Raw genomic sequence first — 8,523 nt, forward strand, 5'->3', positions numbered from 1 at the left:
GTGTTTCTGTTTGAGAAAGGCGGTGCTGTCAGCCTTCGCTTTATAAGAGTATTGACGTGATGTACTGCTGAATGCAATGGAGTCAACATGAATCGCAGCCTCTCACTGTGGTTGTGGGTGAATCACCTTAATTTGGCTCTTAACTCAGAAACTGCACACAATTAACTGCTGAAACAATGATTTACACTTTATTGTATGTAACAACACAAATAAAACTCAAGTAACCAAGTTCAACCTCACTCACAACTTGGCTATCTCCCAATTGATGGCTGAATTTAACTGAGTTTCCACCAACAGTTTATGTCTCTGGAAGTGTCCAGGGATTCAATGCAGCATTCTTCTTCCAAGTACTGCTGCTACATCATTCTGAGGTTGAATTCTGGTGGAGATTCCTCACTTTCAAATCTGTGATGTGATGTTTCTTTCGATTCTAACACCACCTCCCCACACTTCTGGAGATCTCTGGTCTGTAGCTTACCTTCTTATCCTCAAGGTTTAGTGCTTTGTTTGATACAGCCTTTCCTGTAAAAAACCCTTTTACGTCAGGGCCTTCCTTCCACAGACAAACTTAATTGTCCTTTTGTCATGAGGTTATTAAACACTTAGCTCATCTGTCCCAGGAAACAGTTTGTTGTTTTGCGTCCTTCTTCCCAGGGATGGTTAACTAGCAGAAATTAGGCCATTCAGTCTGCTCCACTATTCAATCATTGCTGATACGTTCCTCAACCCAATTCTCCCCGTAACCCTTGATACTTAAGAATGGTTAAGTCAGCTCCACCATTCAATGAGCTGAATGGCCTAATTTGTGCCTCTGAGGTCTTCTGATGTAGCAGTTTCTCAGTGGCCCTTTTGTTTCTTGGTCCAGAAAGAGTTCCTGCTGACTCAGGGAGTTTGGAAAGTTCTGCAGTTTAAAGGACCACACCACATTCCCCTCTGCCTCCTCTTGCGATAGTGGCAATTCCCAAGATCCCTTAGTATCCCTGAAAACAATCGAGGTGTCTGGAAATCTCTGCTGCTACTCTGGAACAGAAGGATTATGGGGAGCAAATTCAGAAATCTGATGTGCAAACAGACTATGGAGTTCTACTCCAGGATTCTCTCAAGGTAAACTTGCAGGTTGAGTCATTGGTTAGGAAGGCAAATGCAATGAAGGCATTTATTTTGATCAGACTTGAATATAAAAGCAGGAATGTACTTCTGAGGCTCTGTAAGTCTCCGGTCAGGCCACAATTGGAGTACTGTATGTAGATTTGGGCCCCATATCTCAGGAAGGATGTACTGGCCCTGGAACGTGTTCAGAGGTGGTTCAAAAGAATGGTCCAGGAATGAAAAATTTAACATAAGAACATTAGAGGACTCTAGGTTTAAACTTCATGGAGTTCAGAAGGATTGGGGGTGGGGTGGGATCTAATTGAAACCTACAGAATAATGAACGGTGTGGATGTTGGGAAGATGTTTCCATTGGTAGGACAAACTAGAACCTGAGGGCTCAGCTTTCCTGTCAAGGGAAGACCCTTTAGAACAGAGGGGAGAGAAACTTCTTCAGCCAGAGTATGGTGAATCTATGAAATTCACTGCCACAGAAAGCTGCGGAGGCCAAGTTACTGAGTATACTTAAGACTGAGATAGCTAGGCTCTTGAGTATCAAGGGGATCAAGGAGTTCGGGGAGAATGGGGTTGAGAAACGTATCAGCCATGATTGAATGGTGAAGTAGACTCAATGGGCTGAATGGCCTAATTTCTGCTCCTATGGTCTTATGGTATGCTGATGTGGGAGGGGGGAAAAGAGATGAAGAGAGAAAGACAGTTAAGGTGAAGCTCGATAGAGATGAAGGAAATATAAGAATTGTATGATAAATGGCAGAACACATAGGAGCACTGGCATAGAGGGGTCTGGGCATATAGATCCGTGGAAGTGGTAATGCAGGTGGGCACGGTGGTCAAGAAGCTACACAGCACGCTTCCTTGAATGTAAGAGTTACATTACAGCTGTTTATTCTGGCCACATTCGGAATATTGTGTGCAGTTCTGGTCACTGTGCTACTGGAAGGATGTGGGTGCTCTGGCTGAGGATACAGACAAGGTTCACCAGGACATTGCCTAGTCTGGAGGGCTCTCGTTATGAGCAGAGGAGGCATAAACCTGGATTGTTTTCTTTGGAAAAACAGAGGCTGAAAAGAGACCTCGACAAAATGATGAGAGACACAGATTGGCTGGACAGGGGTGGCAGGGTAGCTCAGCGGTTCGCACTGACACCTCATAGTGCCAGGGACCTGCGTTAGATTTTAGTGTCAGGCAACTAGCTGTGTGGAGTTGGCAGATTATCCCTGCACCCCACCTCCCGTGTCTGCGTGGGCTTCCTCTGGCTGCTCCGGCTTCCTCCTACAATCCAAACATGTATAGGTTAGGGTGGATTAGCGATGCTATGTTACCCATAGTGCCCAGGGAGAGGCAGGTTAAGTTGGATTGTCTGTGTGTAAATTGCCCCAGTGTTCAGGGATGTGTAAGTTCGGTGCATTAGTCAGGAGTAAATGTAGCTAATGGGGTAAGGGAACGGGTCTCTATGTGTTAATCTTTAGAGGGCCGGTATTGACTTGTTGGGCTGAATGGACTGTTTCCACGCTGGAGGGATTCTGTGATAGTCAGAGGTGTTTTTTTCCCCTCCAAAGTGGAAAGGTCAACTAAAAGAGGGCCCAGGTTCAAGGTGAGCAGGGGACTGTTTGGGGGAGAGGTGGTGGGGGTGGGGAATCACACAGAAGAGTGGTGGGGCTTCCTGGAACGCACTGCCAGTGCAGGTAGTGGAAGCAGGCACCTTAACAATGTTTAAGGTGTATCTTGATAAACACATGAACGGGAGGTGAACAGAGGAACAGAAACCACACATGGGCAATAAATAGCAGGTCTAAGTAAGGATTAAGAATTAGCACAGGCTTGAGGGTGTGTGTGTGCCGAAACCAAGTGAGACGGGCCTGAGACTGTGCTGTATTGTATTGATACAGCTTTCCCCCACTATTTGAAAGTAAAGTGTTCCTTTCATAAGCCGAAATGGCCTAAATCGAAGAAGCAATTACCATGAATTAATTTGTATTATGCCTTTCTTTGTAAAAGCGACAATCCTCTTCAGATTTCTTTCGGTTTGTGGGAGCAGGTATTAATGTAGGTCTTTTGTAAAAGTGAAGTAGTGTAAAGCGAACTTTGAAAAAGTGGGGGATACCTTTATGCTGATGGAGGGAAGATGGGGGGCAATGAAGAGGGGTGGATGGAGGCTCAGGTGGAGAATAAACACAGAGACCAATTGAGCAGCTTGGCCTGGTTCTGTGCTGGAGACTCAATGGGATAGAGACAAATGTATCTATTTCAGGTATACCTGCAGAATGCTCCATCCAGGATAAAAAATGTCCTACATCTGCTTCAGCATACAGGGCAGATGAGCAGTTTCTCCCCGGTGTGGACCAAGAGGTGATGCGACTGAGTGAAGCCTTTCCCGTGCTGAATGCAGGTGAATGGCCGCTGGCTGGTGTATAAATGCTGATGAATATCGGGCAGGCGAGGAAGGAAAACCGTTCCTACATTCCCCGCATTTTCATGATTTCTCCATGGTGCGGGTGTCCTTGCACTTCTCCAGGTTCAACAATCAGTTGAAACTCGCTCACGCTTACAGCATGTGTGTGGTGTTACTGGTGAACACTCTGATTATTGGAGGACTCTCATTCAGTCTGTAAAGCATGTTCCAGTCACTGCTCTGGTGTGTGGGTGTGTGAGACTCTGAGTTTCCAGTCACACTGACGCTTAAAACCTAACAAAGCAGGCAGACCTTCTCCCCTTTGTTTTCAAGGCCATCAATATCCAAGTCCTGGTGAATCAATCGACTGTCAGACTTCGATGTGATGTTTGGTCTGAGATTTCTGCCTCCAAATTCTTCTCTTGTAATATTCCTGTGGAAAGAGATTGCAAAGGTCATCTCTGTCAGTCCACAATAGAAAGTCAAAACACACAATTCTAGTTTCTGTGGAACATTCTTTCCTCTCTTAATACCCAAGATCTTTGTGCTGATCTATATGTAAATGATTACAGCAGGGTAATGTGGTGGATTGCATACTCCATGAAGAGTTCACTCAAGTTGCTGAATGAACATCTATTGTGCGGTATTGACGTTCTTACTGAAGATATACAATATTCTGCAGTACAATATTATGAGCCCAGAAACAACTGCAAATCAGGATTTTAGAGCCATAAACATTCCATCAAATACGTAACATATACCCCAGACTTATCTGTCTTATATTAACGCACTGTTGTCTTACATTTCCAGAAGACTCAGATTTAAGTTTTAAGTGTGACTTTTTGTAAAAGAAGCTGTCTTTTGGACTTCTTCCATGCCATACTGACTCTATTACTGGAAAGACATCCATACAACCAGGATTCATGGATCGTGAGGCTTATCTTTACCCTCTTATAATTTTCTGTTGCATAAATGTTTCGACGAATGCCAACGCTTTTCACCAGTCATAGAGTCAGAGACATAAAGCACAGACACAGATCCTTCAATCTAACTTGTCCACGCCGACCAGATATCCAAAATTAGTCTAGTTCCATTTGCCATCACTTGGTCCATATCCCTCTAAACCCTTCCTATTCATATACCCATCCAGATGCCTTCACCACTTCCTCTGGCAGCTCATTCCATAAACTCATCACCCTCTGCAAAAAAAGGTTAACTGCAAGGTCCCTTTTAAATTTTTCCCCTCTCGCCCTAAACATATGCCCTCTAATTCTGCACTCCCCCTATCCCAGGGAAAAGACCTTGTCTATGCACCTCATCCACACCCAAGTTTTTATAAACCTCTTTAAAAAACACACACTCAACCTGCGATGCTCTCGGGAAAACAGCCCCATCTTATTCAGCCTCTCCTTGTGGTTCAAACCCTCCTACCCTGGCAATAGCCTTGTGAATCTTTTCTGAATCCTTTCAAGTTTCACAACATCCTTCTGATAGGAGGGAAGACCAGAATTGCACACAATATTCCAGAAGAAGCCGACTGAAGCTGACTTTTGCAGAGTCTGCTCCCTGCTTGGATTCATATTTCTGCCTCCAGTTGCTGCAAGTGAACAGTGCTTCCCCCCTTCTCTCTCCCTCCCAGGATAAGGAATGGAAAGGGGGAGACATTGCTTCACTCCCAGATTTTGCCCAGAATAGCCCCCCTATTGTCTGAATGCACAAGTTGGACCATGAGCTTCTGAAGCTACTGCTGCTCCTCTCTCTCTGAATGAAGATTGAGCTTCACCCCAGACTGCAATTCCCTTCCTCTGTCCAAACATTTGTGAGCACAGCACATCTTTGTTGAAGTAAGGCATCTTTCCTGAATGTTACAATTAAAGGGGTGTCTTCCCCCTGATATTCAAAGGGATGGTCAGTCAGAGAAGGACCATGCCTTGTGTTGTGTGACATGTGTGACAGTTGCAACAGGATGTCCCAACTCCTATGCTCAATTCAAAGTTTGTGAGAAGATTTGTAGCTCGGGTGCTCATTGTTGTGGTTCTGTTCGCCGAGCTGGGAATTTGTGTTGCAGACGTTTCATCCCCTGTCTAGGTGATATCCTCAGTGCTTGGGAGCCTCCTGTGAAGTGCTTCTGTATTGTTTCCTCCGGCATTTATAGTGGTTTGTCTCTGCCGCTTCCGGTTGTCAGTTCTAACTGTCCGCTGCAGTGGCCATATTGGGTCCAGGTCAATGTGTTTGTTGATAGAATCTGTGGATGAGTGCCATGCCAGAGAACAGCCAGGGAATTCCTAGAAGTATGGCCTCTAGGCATTTTTCCAGCACCACATTTTTCAACTCTGGATCTGGGACAAGGTGTGTGGTGTGGGGGTGGGTGGAGGGGAGGGGAAATAAGGAAACTGGTGAAATCTACATTGATCCTATGCAGTTAGTGCGTCCCAAGGCAGAAGACGAGGTGTTCTTCCTACAAGCGTCAGGTAGCTAGAGCTTGGAGGGGGAGGCAGCAGAATACTTGCATGTCCTTGATGGATTGGGAGGGGGAGTTAAAGCGTTCAGCCACAAGGCGGTGGGGTCGTTTAGTTTTGGCGTCCCACAGCTGTTCCCTGAAATGTTCTGCAAATTGGCGTCCAGTCTCCCGAATGTGGCAGAGACCACATCGAGAGCAATGGACGTATAAATAAATCTTATAAACAAATTTAATTAAGTTAAAGAAAATTTTAATTAAATTGGGTGACTACATGAAACGGTTTGTTAGTCAGACTCAAGTCATCATCCTCAAATGAGACAATGCCATTAATATCAGTGAACTGCTTTTTTGTTAGAACCACAAGTTCTTGATTTATTTTCACAACTTACTGATATTCACATCTGCACATTTAATGTCAAACTCTGACATCAGAAATGACATGACACCATTTTTTTTTCTTACAATAATCCAACAAACAAATTAATAACACAGTGAATACCAAGTATCATTAATATGAAATTAAATTTGACCAAATAAAATGTAAAATCAAGATGTGAGATAACAAATGGGGGAAGGGCAGAATGCAAGAAATGCAGCATCATAGAAGGTGCTCCTCCAGGGAGTGTATTTTACCAACTACAACTGTTAAATATAAACAAACTATGGGATATAGGTAAATTAATGTTACTTCTGCATTTCTGCAATTTCATTTTACAAAGTAAAATGAACTCACAGCAGTGTGTAATTGTTTTAGCCACGAGCTGAGTCAACAAGAATGGAAACGATGTGGAGGAAATATATAATTGTTTTTGTATTAGCTAAAACTGTATGTCAGAAGGTAGACATTACGGGCAAATAGATAAGATGTTGTGAGGGGATGAAGTTAAGCTAGATATGCCTGTACAAAAAGTAGGTATAAACATCTGCTTCCCACTTTTACAAAAACACAGGAACAAACCCCAATTAAAAGGGTCATAGGGATCAGAACAGCCTCGGGAAAGGCACAGATGAAGGGGGGAGATAATGATGAAGAAAGAATATGCCCAACAATGACCTACAGCAGGATGAGGTCAAACAGCCTTGTGAGGCCAGGAATAAGCATTTTGTCACAGACAAGGCCGGATAAGGCAAGAGATAAACAGGGGTAATGGGGGCCGGTCTTAGGGAAGTGGATGATGTAAGCAGGGGAGGAGCGATGTAAAGCAAAAGACATCAAATCATATAAATATTATGTATGAATTGAACTTGGTGTGTGTATGTCCTCTGCCTTCTCGGCACTGGACATCTCACCCACTTGCAAGTGTAAAATAAAGGACGCTGCTGATTCAGATTTTGTCTCGGACTGCAATTATTGAGGTGTGTGAGCTTTGTTTCTCACAATCAGTGAACTGCTTTTTTGTTAGAACCACAAGTTCTTGATTTATTTTCACAACTTACTGATATTCACATCTGCACATTCGATGTCAAACTCTGACATCAGAAATGACATGACACCATTATTTTTTTCTTACAATAATCCAACAAACAAATTAATAACACCGTGAATACCAAGTATCATTAATATGAAATTAAATTTGACCAAATAAAATGTAAAATCAAGATGTGAGATAACAAATGGGGGAAGGGCAGAAGGCAAGAAATGCAGCATCACAGAAGGTGCTCCTCCAGGGAGTGTATTTTACCAACTACAACTGCTCAATATAAACAAACACTCTGACATGATCCTCCGGTTTTAATGTAAACCATAGCCCCATACAGTAGGTACCATTTAAATAAGTTAATAGATACAAGCCTTGAGCAAATCCAGCCTCCAGCCGGACCCCCCGCTTCTTGGAGCTCGGACCTTCCTCCAGCTCCGGGGGGTTGTTGAGCTCCTGGGCTCCGGCCGCCGCCGAAGAAGCCGCGGGCGCCGGCTCTCTCTCCTCCACCGCCGACATTTTTAATTTGTTTTCTCGTTCACCCGGTAACCGTCACCTCCCCCTCCGTCCGTCCGTCCGTCAGAAACCGCCCGCTGAGTCGATGAGAAAACCGCAGCCTCGCGCCGCCATCTTTGTTTTTCTTCTTCATTCCGTCTCCTCCTTCATTGGAGCGCGTCATCCACGCTCCCTCCAATCAGAGTGCACCTTACTCCACCTGACCAATGGCGGCCGGCTTTGCTTGTTGTTTTGGTCCCACCCTCTGCAATGTCTCTCTCTGATTAGTCGGTACCGACCACAAGCTTTGGGATTGGTGGGGAATTTCACAATTACGTCAGTGTATCCGCCCTTTTCATTCCCATTCATTCATTCAACAGCAGATGACCCAGTTTACTGCAACGGGCTCCGGCGCTAAAGTGGTAGTGTCACATATTCACGATTTTTAACGTGATCAACCAATTCAACTGTGGCATCTCCACATCCACTCATTCAACCGAAGAGGGCTCAATTTAATGTAATGGGCTCTGAGGTTATAATATTTGTATCCCATGTTGAGAAGAAACCTCTCCCCATTCATTCAATAGAAGAGGGTCTATTTGCTGCAGAAGTTTTTTTTATGGCGCAGTGGTAGTGTCCCTGTCTTC

General features: G+C 44.3%; 1 long non-coding RNA gene across 1 annotated transcript; it reads right to left on the reverse strand.

Moving 5' to 3' along the window:
* Positions 1 to 166: 166 nt before the first annotated feature.
* LOC140460308 (uncharacterized) lies at positions 167 to 8,377 on the reverse strand. Its single transcript, XR_011953974.1, has 2 exons — positions 7,756 to 8,377; positions 167 to 3,935 (listed from the first exon to the last, which is right to left on the reverse strand). It is a non-coding gene; the product is annotated as an uncharacterized lncRNA (long non-coding RNA).
* Between the last annotated feature and the right edge of the window lie 146 nt (positions 8,378 to 8,523).

This window comes from Chiloscyllium punctatum, chromosome 36 (assembly GCF_047496795.1).
Source record: "Chiloscyllium punctatum isolate Juve2018m chromosome 36, sChiPun1.3, whole genome shotgun sequence".
Taxonomy (NCBI): Eukaryota; Metazoa; Chordata; class Chondrichthyes; order Orectolobiformes; family Hemiscylliidae; genus Chiloscyllium; species Chiloscyllium punctatum.